The 18,592-nt window shown below is 41.0% G+C and overlaps 1 pseudogene; it reads right to left on the bottom strand.

The window, feature by feature from the left end:
* Window positions 1–632: 632 nt before the first annotated feature.
* On the bottom strand, window positions 633–12,880 carry LOC148139817 (putative G protein-coupled receptor 139; annotated as a pseudogene).
* Window positions 12,881–18,592: the final 5,712 nt, after the last annotated feature.

Genomic DNA, 18,592 nt, shown 5'->3' with positions numbered 1-18,592 from the left:
TCATAGCAACACATTAAAAGCAGCATTTTCCCAACTGTGTGAATCTCTGATGACACCCGCTGAGTGACTGAAATTCCATGACCAACCTCTGAAAACCGGAAAATATGAGAGCTGTGGATATTACAAACTGAGGCTCAAATTATGATGGGGAAATGAGAGAAACTTTACAATCTGGTCACAATAAGCTGTCAGAAAATAAACCACGAAAAGCCACATTGTGCTCTCTCCCCTGTAAAAGGAATTTTGATATTTGAACACCATTCTTCTATTTCCCACCTGCAATAACCTACCCTGTTTCCGGATGCTGTTACGTCAATGTCTTGTGTCCCCCACGTCGCTTTTATACCGGGACGGGGTTAACTGTATGTCAATGAATGGAAACTCTGCGCGCTGGGTCACAGTTTAATGGATAGTATGGACCCGTTTTAAAGAGATGGCAACCGTTAAATCTGTATTGGTACTTTTCTTTTTCAGGGGCCGTGGATGTCGTTGGCTGGGTCAACGTTTCTTGTCAATTCCTAATTGTCCTCAGTAAGATAATTGTGAGCAGCCTCCTTGATCCGTTGCCACCCTGGGAGGATGGGAATACCAGGAATACAGTTAGAAAGGAGGTTAACTAAATTCTGACATCTTTAGAAGTCAGCGTGATGACTGACTTGGAAGGGCAGGAGCAAGTGGTTTGACCTGGTGTCTCGATTGACTGTGTTAAAGGCATCTGTTCCTATCAACAGAGAGCGATCTTTTTCCACTTTGGTTGCGCTACGAAATTTATCAGTATCCTTCACTTGCTCCATGACGACGTGGAAGTCGTGGTAATGACAAATGGTTCTATCACTGACACATTTCCCATTCGGACCATCGAAAGGCTGTTCTCGATCTACCTCGTTGCAATACTTCACCTCACCGCCGACATGTTCCCGCTGGAGTGGGACGAACCTGCAGGAACAGGAAAAATTAGTCAACCTCAACTGCCTTTAAACCAAAACCAACCTTAACTCAACGCAGTGTCATCGATGCTGTTGACTCAAAATCATTATCAGCATCTTAAAAGAGACAAAGAAAAGCATGGATTTTACCTGGAACATCCTCAGGATGAAGGTGCTCCCGGTGTTGAGGAGCAAACTCGATTATTAAGCTCCATTATGAGGCCTTTGTCCTGCAAATACCTGGACAGTATTCGGTCAACCACTACCGATATTGATGAAGAGATTCAGTACCGTCTCCAGTATGCGAGCACAGCCTTCGGCCTTCTGATCGAAACGCTGTTCGAGAACAACAGCATCAGATGTGGTACCAAGCTTATGGTTTACAGAGATATAGTTGTTGCCATACTCTGATACAGCTCTGAGATGTGGACAGTCTACAGCATGAAGCTGAAGCCGCTGAAACAGTCATATCAACGCTATCTGTGCAATAACCTGCAAATTTATTTGGAAGGAAGACAAATGTCCTCAACCAGCCCAACAACCCCAACATTGCGGCACACACCAAACTTCACTCGTTGTGATGGGCAGGGCATGTCGTCAGCATGAATGATACAAGACTCCAAGAAGATGCTGTACTCTCAGTTTCTGAACGGCAGATGAGCGCCAGGTGGAGAGAGGGAGAACTTAAGTGATACACTCAAGGCCTCACAGATGAAATGTAAAAATACCACAGGCATTTATGAATCACTGGCCCAAGACCGTCCAGAGTGGAGGATTAGTGGCAAGGCGTCGTGAACCTTGAGAATTGCCGTCAGGAAGAAAATGGAAGTCAAGCAACAAGAGCGAACGGATCGCACTCCTCTACCCACTTCTTTCTGTGACCACGACCTACGCCAATTATAACACAACAAACAGCTAGATGGCTACAAGAAAACAGCAAGCCAGGCAACATCAGGAGTTGTAGAAGTCGATGCTTTGAAAACAACACTTCTTCAGTACAACTGTGGTAGTCTTACTGCTCTGTACATCCAACTACATACTCACCTTGACAGTGAAAGGCAGCCATCCGTGTTTGCAAGGGACCAGCAAGAATGATGTGAACTGGAAGCTCAGAATTTTCCAGTTGGATTTGGTTTATCCCTACCTCGGCACCTCATTGATAATTCTGTTGATCTTACCATCTGGAAACTGATGACAGAGAATTCAGTGATCATCCCCTTGAGGCTGTGTGAACTAGTGAAATGAAGCTAATATCCGATTCTGATAGAATGGTCCAATGATCCCTCATCTTATAATATTGAAACCTGTTGCTATTGAACAAACAATGGTGACGAACTCACCGTTCCTGCAGTTGTAACTGAATTTCGAGCACTAAGCCGAATAGGGTTGCATTTAAATCGTGATTTATTTCTACCTGCTGAGCGGTGTCCTTCTTTGCGGCTGATTAGTGTTCGGCAACAGCCCAGACTCCCGCAAAAGTACTTTATGATGGTCGCCTCGACTCTTACTTTTTTCTTCCTTCATGTGGAGATGTGAAGTGCCCTGGTTTAAATGCAATATGACTGATCAAAATACAAGACGTTACGTAAACACAACTTATTAAAACGCTCTTGTTAAAATAGGAACAACAGATGGAAGAATTTACAATATGTCAACTAATAGAAAAATTAGCAGAATAATGGATACAATAAATATTACTGCAGTAACATCTCACAAACATACCCCTTGGCTAAAAGACAATTTCATACATACATTCGCACATGCAATTCTCCAATCGAGTAGGAAAAAAACACTTAACAAGAAAACAATTCAGAGATAATAGCAGCCAGGTGACATTCACTGAAATTTCCAACAGTTTTGAGACCACAAAGGCTTCTGATGTTAATGAAAGCAAAACTCAGAAATATTTATGTGTGAGAGCTGGCTACACACATGCAGGGTGATCAGTATAAACAAGCCCGACCACACTGTTTACTCAAGGTATATTGTGTAGCGAGGTCTGTACCTCTGCATTACAACCTATCATCAAAAAATAAGAAAACGACAAAAATAATTTCTTAAAGTGATAACATCGCCACACTATAATGCATTTTATGATCCACCATCTCCAGATTTAGGATTTGGAATGGGACAGAATGGCGACTGTGGCATCAGCATCCTGTATTATCATTTCCTGTCTCATTGGGTCATTGTCCGTAGAAACAGGGCGAAGGGAGGGCAGCATCGTGAGTGGGCAGATGCCGGGTGAGAACAGAGTTTGTGCTGCGCCACCCAGCTGCATCTCGAACTGCAATATGTTGATAAGTGTGTGCGCATTCTACTCCCTTCTGAAGAAAACCGCCCTCACTAAAATATAGATTGCAGAAAACATTGGATTAATGGTCTGAAGAACGTATGGTACAGACTGAAGCCATTCAGACCGTCGTATCCGTACCTGATCATTGGAAAAAACAACAAAAGCATGCAACGAATTGCAGTCCTCTGGCACGAGACACAAATTGCAGCTGCGCAGGTCTGTCGTTTCCAAGTGACTTTCCAATGTCATTCTGAATGTTTTCATTGATTCTGCTTCCAACAAATTCTCAATTGTGGATTATGCATGTTCGTGCACTTTCACGGGTAACAAGACTTGTTGTCATAATCTATTTGAGCATGACATTTTACCTTTGTCCTTACGTTACCAAACATTCTCCACATGAGATCTATCTTGTGATGGAATATTCCGGCATCCGGCAACCAGAATCCAGATATTATCAACATTATCAGAGGTCCAAATGGAAACAGGTATTCTGTGTTCAGGCTGCAAGATGACTAAAGTAGATATTTGAGTCCTGAAGAGAAATTAGCAAGGTAAGCCATTATTGATAAGCAGGAAAGAAAAATGGAATCTGAGGCTCGAGGCCTTTTATACTTATCTGGGAGCCTGGAGGGAATGAGAGTGGGAGAGAGAAGCCAGTTTGGAAGTACCCTCAGTGATCAGAACAAGTGTCAGGAAAATGATAACAAAACTAAAACAGCAAAAGTTCATTGGGTGATTAGTAGCTTCTAATTTAAATATCTTTTCGAAGTTATTTTTATATTGTAATTTGGAGAATTTGGTAATTTGGAGAAATATTTCGTAGAAGAAAGACTTGGAGGATATTTTAAAAATGCATTTTTGATTCTAATTAATTAGTTTGAAATATGCAGTATCAGGCAATATGTTGACCCTGCATTTTGTGGGAACTGATGAACCCCATCACAGTTCGTGCTGACCATATCTGGAGCAAGAGTTGGTTGCTTGAATAATTCAGCTCGGAGCCGATGAGCTGGAGTCTGAACATCGAACTCCAGGGATGGGGAGCTTTCCCTGGATGTTGTCTTTCGTGAGACAGAAACATACAGCAGGTTAACGGAAGTGAAACGTTGAACGGGCGTGATAAAATGTTGTAGAGGGAGGGAGGGGATTTACCTGTTTTAATCCGTTTGGTGACAGGTAAAATTGGCTCGAGAGGGCAAGAAATCTTGTTCGGGGAATATCAGTAATTAGGAACCGAAAAACCGAGCATGACTTCAAGGGATAAATATATGGTTTATTACATGAGTTACGTCATAATTTGCAGAGAAATGAGGAAAGTAAAGAAGTAAACCAAATGGTTCAGAGTGGAGCAGGAAAGAGTGGTCTCTTTTGGTGGGAACTGCCATCAGTCTTGCGGCAGGAAGGAGTTGGAAACATTGGTATACGCTCCACCTGAACGAATCTGGCACCAGAGCCCGCGCGAAAATTTTACATGAGGTGGTCATGAAGATTTTGTTCTCAGTAAAGCAGTGAGAGGGTGGGGTGCATAGGCTTTGGAGATGATTTTAGAATTTCTAGAAAAAGTGATAGGACAAAGAATATTGGCAATTTCAGGAAACAAACCGTCATCACAGCAGGTAAGAGGGCAACTATGAAAAGAGGAGTGGTAAATGCAGGACTGAGGTTTAATGTTTGAACATTCACAACATATAAATTTTACGTGACTTGGTCGTGCAGATTGAAATTGTAAGTATGATGTTGTTGGCATCACAGAGATGATGCTGCAAAAAATAAGAGTTGGGAATCAATTCCCAAGTGAACATATCCCATTGAAAGAACAGACAGATAGGCTGCTGGGATAGCGTTGCTGAGAAAGAAATAAAAATGAAGTCGATAACAAGGAGACATACAGCGTCAGAAAGCACCGGGTCTGTGTGGATAGAGCTGAGAAAATGCATGGGAATGCAAAAAAATGGAAAAAAGGCTGCAATGGGAGGTTGTACGTGCCGCCAGGATCGGTAAGGGGGCATGATACAGAAAATAAATGGAGAGATGCAACAGGAATGTAAAAAAGGCAATGTTACAATAATCGTCGGAGATTTAAGTAATCAGGTGGATTGCGACAACCAGGTGGGCCAAAGATCCTAAGAAAATGATTTCTCCGAACTTGGATCAGCCTTTCTTTTTAGTGGAAAGCTTATACTAAAGCCGACCAGAACGAGAACATAGCGCATATATATATACTGTACAGGAACGATGTTGTGCTGAGCTTGACCCCAAATCAAACTACTCAATAAACACGTCTGCCTGCCCTTGGTCCATGCCACCCCCATTCCTTGCATTTTCATGCAGTTGCCCTTTTAAACACCCCTGTGTATCTGCCCCCACCACCCACCTGAGCAGTACGCTCCAGACTACTGTCACACCCTGTACAAGATAAAACGTGTTCCTCAGATCTCCACGACTTCACCACTCTGACCTTACATGCATGCCCCTTAGTTTTAGACATATCAATTCTGGGGGAAGAAAGCTTCTCGCCGTCAAGTCAATCTATGCATCACATAATGATTTTGGCGTTTATTAAGAGTCTCCACAGCCTCCATACTCCAGAGAAAACTATCCACGTTTTCCTTAGTCAATCCGAATAGATGATACCCTCTCGTCCAAGCGACGTCCTGGTAAACATCTTCTGCACCATCACCAAAGCCGACACATCCTTCTTGCAAAGTGGCGACCAGATATGGACGCAGTACCCCAAATGTGGCCAGACTAAGCGAAGTGAAATAAGGTGGTAATGAAATGAAACGGACCTTTGGCAGTAGTGAAATACTATATTAAGACTTCACTCGACAACTTGAGTGGATGAATTTTGAATCAAATGTAACAGAATGAAAATTGAGGGAGGAGCTGTCCAGAGTTGATTGCAAGGGGAGCCGAGCAGTGAAAACCACAGACCTGGAATCGCAGACTTTCATCGGGTCATTCCAGAAGTTTAAATTTGTCAAGGAACACGAAGCATACTAAACGGAGAACGAGGCAAAGATGATTGTGAAAAACTTCAGGGAACCATAAACATATATGAAAACTTTCAGAATGTGTTGATGCCAGATGATTTGCAAGCCTTTAAACAACCGAGGACAACTAAGGAAACAATATGCAAGAGAAGATGAAATGATAAGCTATCCAGTAATATGTAGGAATATTGCAAGTGTTTTTCTTATACACGTTTAAACGTTGGGAGAGAAAAGAGCGGACAATGTACCACTGAGAAATAATGCTGGGGAAGCAATAATGGATAACAGAGAAATTGTAAATTGCAACAGACTGCATGGTGATCAGCATGAGGAGCGGCTTACCAGAACTTCAAACATGTCACAGGGCAGAGATGTATATCGTGGCTATCACTACGATAAAGGTACTGGGGAAGCTGCAAGGTCTGAAGATGGATACAGTATACGAACCAAATGGATTAGGCAAAAGCCTCTAAGAGGGTATCTCTATAAATTGCAATAGCACTTTTGGTGATGCACAAGAAATCACTGGAATAAAGGACGGAGTCCCAGGAATCAAAATGGCTAATGCAATATCCTTGTTTATGTAGGATGGGAAGCAGAAGACGGGCAAGTCAAGGGCCGTTAGCCCATGTTCTGTTGTTGCTAAGATTTTAGAATCAGCACGACGTCCAGGAAAAGTCATGCCTGCGAAACAAGTTACATTTACTTGAAGAGACAATGACAATTTTATGTCAAGATTAGTGTTGTGCTTTTGCCCGAAGGGTTTTTGCCCAAAGCGTCAATTTTCCTGCTCCTCGGATTCTGCCTGGCCTGCTGTGCTTTCCAGCATCACTCTAATCTTGGCACTAATCTCCAACGTCGGCAGTACCCACTTCTGCCAATGACATTCTATTTTTGCCAAAGGGACACGTGAACGTGATTTATTTGGATTACCAGAAGGCCATCGAAATATTGCCGCATGGCATCAGCTGAAAAAAAGATACGAGTGAGTAATACTTTGTGTATGGAACTGTCAAACATAAAGGAGGAAGGTTCACCGTCCTGAGGAACGGTCACTGGACTCGAAATGTTAATTCTAAATTGTCTTCACAGATGCTGCAAGACCTGCTGAGCTTTTCCATAAACTGCTGATTTTGGTATAACTCAAGCATTTGTTGACTGACAGATAATGTTTTCCTTTTCTGGAAGTCAAAAGCTGATTACTCGAGTTTTGCAGGTATCCGTTAAAGAGTAAACATCTATATGGAGGAACAAAAATGATTTATGCTCAATTTCCTGATAACCCAACCGAAAGATGCAGGAACAGGTAACATTAGTAAAGCGAGCAGTCTGCAGAATAACTGTAATGAAATGAAAAAAGACTTGACGGGTGGAATAAAATATTGAAAGCCAAGTTCAGTACTTTGCTCGGAAGAATAGAGACATAGACTTTTCTAAATTTGGAACGACTTCGGTAATCTGAGGTTCAAAAGGGATTTAGCATCGTTTAATCTCGATTTTCCTACGGTTAACATGCAGGTTTAGGTGTCAGTTTGGAATGCAAATCCAAAGCGAACATTCGTTTAGCGAGGGCCTACTTAAATCAGATGTGACATACCGCTGAGACTGTATAAGGCTCTGGTCATAATATAATTCACATTTTTGTAAGCAATTTTGAACTCTGCGACGAAGGAAAGCTGTTTTGGCCTTGGAGAGTGTTCAAAGTACTTTCGAAGAATGAGCTCGGGAATGAAATTGCTTTCATGTAAGGAATGTTTGAGGGCTTTGGGTCTGTACTCAAAATAGTTTGAGTTTTGGTTGTGGAATGCTGAGAAGACTGGATGGAGTGAACTAGGCGAGGACAGTTTGACCAGTTGTACAGCCTGGAATACAAGAGCAAAATGTCACAGCGAATAGACAACTCTTTATATCTGAGACCAAGAGGGCAGTGAATCTGTGGAATACGTCACCATAAAATCCTATACATAAGGACACATCATGTGTACTTAAGTGAGGTAGAGTAGGTTATTGACGAGCAAAGGGGTCTGGACTTGCACGGACGAGTCACCATCTTAAATCCTTGGTTTTGACGACTGGATTCTGAAAGAGTTGCCTCTTCGTTCGTCGCAGAATATACTGATCAATCGCACGAGAAATATAGATAATTCCACCATTTCCATGAACGCATACAGCAGGCTGTCAGTGAGTCCAAAATGCATATTGCCGCCCTGGAGACTCATTTTTGTCAACGGAAGGCAACTCTACTACAATCAGAGCTGTCTCACTTCGAACGTTTCAGTGTTATCTTTCTGTTCCTAAGCTTCCTCATTGTTTCAGAGCATGGTTGAAGTTTGAATGTCTGAGGTGCTGGAATGAAAGTAGTTTCAATGCATCATATCAATTCATGACTCCACAAACAGTAGCTGCAATGGCTAAGGCTGTTAAAGAAGGTCCTTTGAATGTCTCTGCCAAGTTGGTCAGTTCACCCCTCTATCTCCTCTGAATCCCCTTCCAAAAGATGTTCTAAAGATTTAGAAAATTGGTGTCTGGATGTTCATTTTGTTTTTCCTTAACATATTTCCATGTTTTCGCAATAATTTCGCAAATTATCGTTGGGAATCTCTGCGTTGGACTACGTCGAGATGTTAGAAATGTAGTTTGGTGGAGAGAATCGCCAGGCCAGAACTGTTTTCATTGGAGCAAAGTGCGTTAACTGTCGATCTCATGGGTTGTTTATAATGCTTGGGTGTGAAAGTTGATAGAACAGGAAGTTATAGAGTTATGCAACGTGGAAACAAGCACTTCAATGCAACTTATTCAGCAGGGCTGCTATCAGAGAGCTGCAATTGAAGGTGTTGAATGAAATAAGCGGTTCATATAATGAACGGATAGAATGATGGAGCAACTCAGCAAATCTGGCAGCATTTGTGGAGAGACAAACAACAGCAAGGTTTTGAGTCCAGTATGATTCTTTTTCAAAACCCGAGGTTCCTCAATGTGTGTAAATGAATTTGAGAAAATCTGGGTGTAGTTTGCAAGCATTTCTTGTTTCTTAGCTTTGTCTAACTGAACTAGAACTCAGTTAAAAACTGCAAAGTGAATAAATGCAGTCAGGAGGATTGAGTTGTGCCGGTAAACCTCAGTGTTTTGTCTTATCCATACACGTAAATATTTGACCACAGCTAGAATACTGAGCAGGAGTTTATTAGTTGGAAGAAAAAAAAAGAAGAGATGAAGAAAGGGAAGAAGACGCAAGAATGGAAGGAATGAAAGCAGGAAGGGAGGAAGAATGGAATTTAAATAAACGAATACTGACTGCGCAATTTCGATAGGTATTTAAGCATATTGGTGATGTGGAAAAAAAACGTGGCAGGAGACATGTTCACAGCAGGACTGTAGTTAAAATGGTTAAAAAGTAGTTAAAATCTATATTCAGAAAACTGCTCTGAGTGGTATTGAATTCTGGGCAGTTTAAAACCCAGAGCGACGGAGCGAACACTTTCTGTTCTGGTTTGCGTCAGTGACACTAGGATATTTACATTCTGTCCCAGAAATTAGAATAAGACTATGACCTCATATCTGAAGAAATCATCAATAATACATTAACATTGCTTCAGTGCAAACGTATGTCAACGAATTTTGTGCCATACATTTCTTAGTTGTTGCAACTACAATCCGTCACTTGCTGAATTACAATTGAGAGTGGGCCATGATGCGGTAAATCATTTGAGGGTGAACAACTTTTAGATGCTTCATGGAAATTTTATTTTTCACAGCGTTCTGTGAGCACAGCAAAAGGACACATCAACACCTACTTGAACTCCTCACAGAACTTGTTCTGGGATACTGCATAGATGAATACGTTGTTGCAGGAGTTGAGTAATTGAAACAAGTTCGTTGTCTCTTGCAGGACGTAGGTTAATTCTTTGAAATTCTCATTGTTGAAGAATGCATCACCCTTAATACGCAAGTACAGAAAATGTCCAACTTCGGTGGCCCACAACAGCAGGAAGCTGAGTGAAACGGCAAAGAGCAGGATGATGGATCTTTTACGGATTTGAATCTCTGGATCACTGCCAGTTTCAGCACGTACAAGTTTCCTACGGAGTTTGCTGGCTGTGATGATGTGTTTTACGGTCAGGACATTGAGTAGCAGGATGAGGAGAAATGGGAGAAAGGGAGTTAAGTTTTGATCCATCCAGTCATAGGCCTGCCAGATTGTTAACATATAAAATATAGATTTAATAACACAGAACCAGGCGACCCCATCCAGGATGTAGAAGGGTCTGTAGATGATGTAGAAAGGGAAATTGTTAACACAACTTAGGATGCAGATCATTCCTATGATGAGCAACGCCGTTTTCTCGGTGCAGTATCTGATTTTCAGGCTCTGTAAGCAAATGAACACAAAACGGTCGATGGTGAAGGCTGCAGTTAGCCAGACGGAACCATCCCGGCTGCAGCAGACCAGAATTGTAGTCAGTCTGCATATGGGGGTGGTGGACAGAACACTGTAGCGAAAGTAAATGCGCCTGATTCGGTTAAGTATGCATCCGGTGACAATAACAAGGAAATCTGTCATCGCTATGGCCATCAAATAGTAGTTGATGCACCTGGAGAGTCTGCACCACCCTCGGAACAGAATTGCAATTGCCACCAAGTTGGCTGTGATGGACAAAAAGGTTAAATAGTTTGTTGAAATACCAAGTATAAAGAATGGCATTACCTAGATGTCAACAAGTGGACCGCAAGGAACATATACTGCCTCCCCCTATCTGAAACTGAAGCCCTTCTGACCCACGACAGTGGCACCTCCAGTCGCGGGCTAATCAACATTCATAGGTAATTGTGAGTAGAATAGTCTGAATTATCCACAACTGACATCTTAAACATTGGGTATTAGGCCTCTGCTAACTTACACCACAGACGGCAATTTATGCTCTTCAGGAAATACTTTCATTGTTCACTTTCGTTTTGCTACTCCTGACGGTTCCGTTTCCCATTATTATCTGAGATGTCATTTTTTTCTCCAATTATACCCTCTTGTATAATTATGGTACTTAACATTCCAGATGTGACGTTAATGCCTCAATTTTCGAAATTGAATTCCCTTCTTCAAAGTGCACTTCTCCCTCCTTCTGTATATCACTCCTCATATCCAAACTTAGAGTCATAAAGTCATAGAGATGTACAGCATGGAAACATACCCTTCGGTCCAACCCGTCCATGCCGACGAGATATCCCAACCCAATCTCGTAAAACCTTCCGGCACCCGGCTCATATCCTTCCAAACCATTCATATTCATATGCCCATCCAAATGCCTTTTAAGTGTTGCTATTGTACCAGCCTCCACCAGTTCCTCTGACAGCTCATTCCATACATGTACCGTCCTCTGAGTGAAAACGTTGCCCCTTAGCTGTCTGTTATAACTTTTCCCTCTCACCCTAAACCTATGCCATCTACTTCAGGACTCCCCAAACACAGAGAAAATATTTTGTCTATTTATCCTATCCATGTCTCTCATAATTTTGCAAACTTGTATAAGGTCACCCCTCAGACTCCGACGTCCCGGCGAAAACAGCCCCAAACTCTTCAGTCTCTCCCTATAGCTAAAATCCTCCAACCCTGACAACATCCTTGTAAATATTTTAATGAAGCCTTTCAAATTCACCATCTTCTTAATCTTCTCCAGTTTTCTTTGTGTAAAACCTGTTTACGAAACTTCCTGTGAAATACCACAACATTCATATTGCAGTATCTGCAAACTAAAGCAACTCCATGTGCAGATGTATGAGCAAGAGGTGAAAGAAATCCGTCAACTCGACAGTAAATAGATCGCTTACTGATGAATAACTAACACAACTTTGCAAGATGAATGCCAAATGCAAACGAAAAGCCAATACCCTTAATGATCAAATTTCATTTTATTTTTATTCACCTCTGCAAATAGTATCAAATATTAATTAGTTACACTATTCGTGGTAGTTGGTCCTTTGCAGCTTACGCAATTAGCTACTCAATGAGATAGGATTGCAGACTTGTATTTTAATCCCTGCACACAATTGTTGATTTCATACATCCAACACAATGTGTAACCTGCAGAAATTTATTCGGCAAGAGATTCCGCCATTCCACCGTACCTTTCAACAACTTCATGGCTGATCTTCTTTATCAGCGTGGATGTATTAAGATCAATGCCGGAAAATGCACTTTACCACCTGACTAAACTGCAAGCACATATGTCATTAAATTTCTAGAATCTATTTTAGTTTAAAGTTAAATTTAAATCTGAATAATACAACAGATTACTGTCAGGCAATGCTATTCATTAATTCATGTTTGCACAATCTATTACCAGAAATGTGTTTTATAAATCATTGAATATAATCATGCGTTGCTCAATGATATAACTTCAAATAATGCACTAAAACTCTCCTGAATGCTGCAAAACATGCAATAAACTGCAATAAACAAATGGCAATACTATCCATATGTTCCTGGTTTATATCTCTTATATTTACAGAGGCGTGAACCTTAGAAAAATAGGCAAGGGAAAAAAGGAACTTTAGTGAAGATTTCCAAATAACTTCCTTTGCAATTCAATTTTTTTACCTGGGATTCCAACAACGGCAACAATGGGTTAGGTAACGGCATAGAAGAGCCCTTTCACTGGCCCATGCATGACCGTTTGGAAGTTATACACTTTTCGAATCTGAGCTGATTAATGTTGTTAAAGATTCAAAGTTCCCTTCATTTATTTTATCTGACAGTCTCCAGGGGAGCATTAAAACTGCATGATGCTCTCAATTTTAGATCAATGAACTAACAGAAAAAAACATTGTTTTACATTTGAAGCATTGACAAGGGAAGGGTTCTATTATATTTATTTAAGTGGCTCTCTTTCCCCAAACTCACTCTGAGTATGCCCACCGAAGTGGCTGATAGCAGATAACGACGAGAGGTAGTATTTCGAATACAATATCTTCTAATTTCTTCAGCCAGGTTCCTCATGTTTTCGACACCTAAAACGTCAGATTAAGTAATGTATTTATTTGATTGCTGACGTTACCTTATTGTTTAGATTTAAAGTTAAACAGTTGGAAACAACTTGGTAAAGCAAGATGATTATTCATATGTAACAAGATGAGATCACCACAGCATTGTATAGCGAGGGCAGGGTAGAGGTAATTATGAAATCCAGGAACCATTGCTGAGGCAAAAGCATGATAATGTTTGGAACGAGTACAGCTCAGAAGTAGAGGTTTGGACCATAAGATACATGATGGGAATTAGTTCATTCCACTCAGTCTGCTCAGCCATTAGGTCTTCCTGATATGTTTCACAACCTGGTCCTCCTGCTTTGTCCATTTAATGTTTGATCCCCAAACTAATTCGTCGCATTTATGTCTGTAACTTAGGTACACTTAACCTCTGCAGCCTGCTATGGAAATGTCTTCCACATATTCACTGACCAGAAGCAAAATGTAAATGACGTTCAGTCATTTCTTAAGTTTCTTCCCTTCTCGCCGAGACTCTGCCAATGGGTCACTGTTCCTCCTAAGAGCGAAAATGTTTTCTTCAAATCCACCTTCTTCAGACTTAGCAGAATTCTGTAAATTTCAATGAGCTTTCCCTTCACCCCGCTAAATTTCTTGATGTACAAACTCAACCACTCCTCACATGAAAAACATTTCATTCCTGGGATCAACAGTGTAATTGCCCCCTGAATCCACCCACCAAACAAAGACAGCATATCCTTCCCAAATTATAGAGAGCAAAACTGCTCATATGTTTCCAAATATAGTGTGACCAGAGCCTTTTACAATCTGAGCAGTGAATTCTTGCTCTTGTAACCGAGCCCTTTGAGATATTAATGTCAAAATAGTGTTTGCCTCCGTAACACAGAACTGAACTTGGATGTTAAAGTAAGATAATCGCGAAGTAGAACTCTTAAGTCCATTTACACTTCACGTTACCAAAGCCTGTCCCAGTTGACGAAATCGTCTGAACATCTATTCTTTCCAGCAAAGTGCACAAGTCCATGTTTTCCTAAAGTTTTTTTACATCCATCAATTCTTTACCTATTATCCTAGCCTGTCCAAGTGTACTTCAGCCTCCCTGCTTCCCCCAAATTTCCTGTTATTCCAAGCATGAATGTGCAATCTGCAAACTGAGCAGCAATACTGTTGGTGTTGTGTTCAGTACATCAAGATGTAATTTGCAAAGTTGGAGTTCTGACACTGACACTGTGGAATTCTACTACTCACTGATAGCCATTCTGAAATGAGATCCATTTTCACCAGTCTCTGCCTTCTGTCATTCAGCCAATCCAGTTCCTTGTACCATTGTTTCTTTTTTTAAATTTGACAGACTTCTGTGTGGTCTATTGACTCAAAAAAAGTTTGTGAACACTGGCTCTCCTTTGTCTAATTTGGTTACTATCACGTCAAAGTTTTCCAACAGATTTATCAGGCATGATCTTTCCTTGACAAAGCCATTCTCTTTCAAACCCTATTTTACGACACACTTCCAAGTAATCTGCAATCTCACCTTTCACAATTGACTTTATAATCTTACAGGAGACGACGCCAGGCTAACCTAACACCAATTTCCCATTTTCTGCCTCACTTCCTTCCTGAACAGGGATGTGACGCTAGTCATTTTCCTGGACACTGGTACCTCCCAAACTCATTGTTTGCCAAAAGGTCAACAATAATATCTCGAATATCTCGACAGCTAGGTCTATCAGAATCTTGGATTGGATCACATCGGTCCAGGTGATTTATCTACGTTCAGAACTTTCAGTTTCCTGAACACCTTCATCTTAGTGATGCTCACTGCACTCATCACTGTGCCCTGACTCTCGTTACTTTGTGGTATGCTACCTTTCCACCATGGAGGCTGAAGAAAAATACTGATTCAGGTCCTTCACCGTTTCTTGTTCATAATACTACTCTTCTTGTGTCATTTTCCAATGGTCCAATGTCTACTCTAAACTTTCCCTTACCTTGGATATATGTGAAAAATAAAGTTTATGAAATCTTCTTTCATATTATTAGATCGCTTACCCTTTTACTTCTTTTGGTTATTTTTTTTCTTTTTTAATGTATATTAGAGTGCTTCATGTGAGTTAATTTCACATGAAGCACTCTGGTGCAAAATCTTTCCATGCAAACTCTCAGTACATTGTGGACTTTAAATAGTTTGATAATCTGATTGACGTTCTTTGATATGCATATGCAGCAGGGGTGCACGTTTTAAATTAAATAAATATGCTCCAGCGCAGATTCAATCAGGTGACATTGAGGATGATGGTATTTTGAAAATGTAGAGGTTTGTCCAGGACGGAGGTGAGAAGAATGAAAATGTTCTGAAAGCAAAGTATAAAAACCAAGGCAGCTATCGACCGACTAGATCCGGGAAGAAGGTTCCCCATGATTGGAGAATCTAGAACAGTGCTTCGAATTTCAGAATATGGGGTCTGCCATTTCAATGAAGAGTTAAGATATTTTCAGTCATTCTGAACTTTTCTAACACATCAGGCTGTCATATTCATTTCACTGGTATCTTTAAAAACGTAACCCACACATGCATTTTCTGAAAGACAACCCAACTAAACTCAGCAAGATGTTTTGAACGAATGTTGAATTATGGCGTTGAAATGCAAGATCAGGCAAGGTCATAATGAATGGCTGAGCATGCTCGACGTGTCTGTGCATTATTGCAGCCTCCAGTTTCCATGTTTCTTTGCTGGACCATAACTCATTAGTGTCTTCTGACATCACTTTCTGAAACGCTAGCATTTAGAATGTCAACGGTAGTACACCCATGAAAACACCAGCATTCGCAAATTCCTCGACACGATTCTTCTGAGATCGAACTGTATCACCAATCCTTCACTCAAACTTCTGAAACACCCTTCCAAGCAATCTCGTTGGTGCTCATACACAGAAAGCACAGTTGTGATCGAAAAAAGTGAGCTTAGAACCCTCTTCTTCTGATGCAGATATTGAAACAAAAAAGTTGGTGGACTCCACACGTTGTGAATAATAAACAAAAAGAAGGCTAGTTTTCTGAATTTATTTTGATCATAGAATGTTGCAAATTTTCGGCCGTGATTCTACTTAAAAAATAAACAGGAGAGAAAGTGAAATGTCCTGCCGAGGTTCTGTTGCTTATGTTCCGTTTGTAACTTATTCTACGCCTAGGAAAGAATTTAATGACATTTAATCTGATTTGATGAGGTGAACCAGGCGGTTCCCCATTGCCCAGAAAAATAAGGAACAACGAGCCGATATCAAAACATTTTTAAATTGTGCATTGGATGATTGAGGTTTGGTGCTGCTGCCCCTTTAACAAAGTCAATTTTCACTTTCCTTTTTTTCTCAAGAGAGTTCGTAAAGGCAGAGGTGCCAATATATGCAAATCTATAATGGCAGAAGAGTAGCCAGTTCTCCCAGTTCACATTTTTGTCCAGTTTGGTTGAGTTCTGGCAGAGACGTTGCTGCAATGCATTGAAAGAAGGTTCCATGCTACAGCAGATGATTTTTGGCTAAATGTTCTCTATCGGGTTTCCACTAATTGCAAGGAATTGTGTTGGAATTCATCTTTTATCAAATTGTATATTTATATTGCGAGAATTGGTAAAGATACTTGGCTAAGTTCATCCATCGAGTCTGCTGGATTTTCTATTTGTTAGATTATTGTAATTTACATTTGGATTCTTTTTTCGTGTTTTATCTGTAGTTTTTAAATAAATTCTGTTTTGCTTGGGGTCGAGTGATCTGCTCAACTATAGCAAAAAAGAAATGGAACAATCACTTCACATCTGTTTATGAAACGAAAATCAACTTGCAAGAAAGTGAGCCTGGTCGAGGCTGGAGATCAGCGTCGAAGTGTGTGTTGCTGGAAAAGCATAACCGTTCAGACAGCATAAGAAGACCAGGAGAATCGATTTTGTGGCCATAAGCCTGATGAACTGCACTTTTTAAAAGAAGGTCGTGTGCCTGAAATGTCGATTGTTCTGTTTCTCCGATGCTGATCCTGATCGGCTATGCCATTCCATTTTCACACATTTGGAGAGAAAAAAAAATACAGAACATACAGTATAGAACAGCAGAGCACAGTGCAGGCCCTTCAACCCACGGTGTTGTGCCGAACATTTCCTTTCATCTAAGGTCAAGCTTACGACACACCCCTCAATTTATTACCGTTCATGTGCTTGTCCAGCACTCGATTAAATGTTCCTAGTGTCTCCGACTGTACTAGGAACATTTCCTTTATACCTTCCTTCAGTCAATTTAAGTTTATGACCCCTCGTGACAGGCATTTCAGCCCAGGAGAAAAATCTCTGTCTCTCTCCTCTATCTATCCCTTCCACTGCTTGTACAATTCTATCAAGTCACCTTTCTTCTTTCTCCGCTGCAGTGTGAAAAGCCCGAGCTCACTCAGTGTCAATTCGTCAGACGAGCCATCCAATCCAAGCAACATTCTTGTAAATTTCCTCTTCACCCTCTCAAAATCATCTAAATCTTTCCTATAATGAGATGATCAGAATTGGGCACAATATTCCAAGAGTGGTCTGACTAGATTATACAGAGCTGCAGCAAAAGCTCGCGGCTTTTATACTCAATTACCCTGCCAATGAAAGGAAAAAAAACATGTCTTCTTACCAACTACATCAACTTGAATGAAAAGTGTGAGAGATCTAAGTACATGGACCCCACGTTACAGCTGTTCCTGCGCACTGCCATGAATCCTGCCTTTTACGCTGTATTCAAAATTCAAATTCGACCTTCCTCAATGAATCACTTGGCATTGATACGATTGAATTTCAACTGCCGTTACTCACCCCAACACTTTATCGTGTCCATGTCATGTTGTAGCCTGGAAAAACCCTCATCAATATCTCTAATTCCACTGACCTTTGTGTCATCGGCAGCACAAGAAGAGATCCCAGCAGGAGTCCACTGGTCACTGGCCTGCAGATGGAATACTTTCAATCCACTACCACTCTCAGACGTTTTTCAGATAGTCAATTGTGTATCCAGGCAGCCACCTTTCCCTATATCCCATAATTCCTAACTGTCTGAAGGATAATTAGGCTCTGGGCTATCTTCATACATTGCTGTAGGTTTCTGGCCATAAAGTATTGCGGGCTGTTTTCTTGGCCTATAAGAGAATTCCAGTTCGGGTTTCGTGTTGTTGGACTGAAAGGCGGCGATTGAATGGTGTTGGGTGTTTTGTTCGGGTGTCGAATAAAGTTGATATAAACAGTGCTTGGTGTACTAACAGCTCTTTCTTTAACCAGTAGTTTTCTGTGGGGAAGAAGTGATTTTGAACCGTCCTGCAAGATTGGAACCATGTAAAGCTGCTTGAGTTGGTACACAAGCTA

The sequence above is a fragment of the Chiloscyllium plagiosum genome, unplaced genomic scaffold (genome assembly GCF_037043375.1).
Source record: "Chiloscyllium plagiosum isolate Xiang-an unplaced genomic scaffold, Cpla_swu_hap1 HiC_scaffold_37, whole genome shotgun sequence".
Lineage (NCBI taxonomy): Eukaryota > Metazoa > Chordata > Chondrichthyes > Orectolobiformes > Hemiscylliidae > Chiloscyllium > Chiloscyllium plagiosum.
The sequence above is the reverse complement of the archived record's forward strand: the minus strand, read 5'-3'. Positions and strand labels throughout refer to the sequence as shown.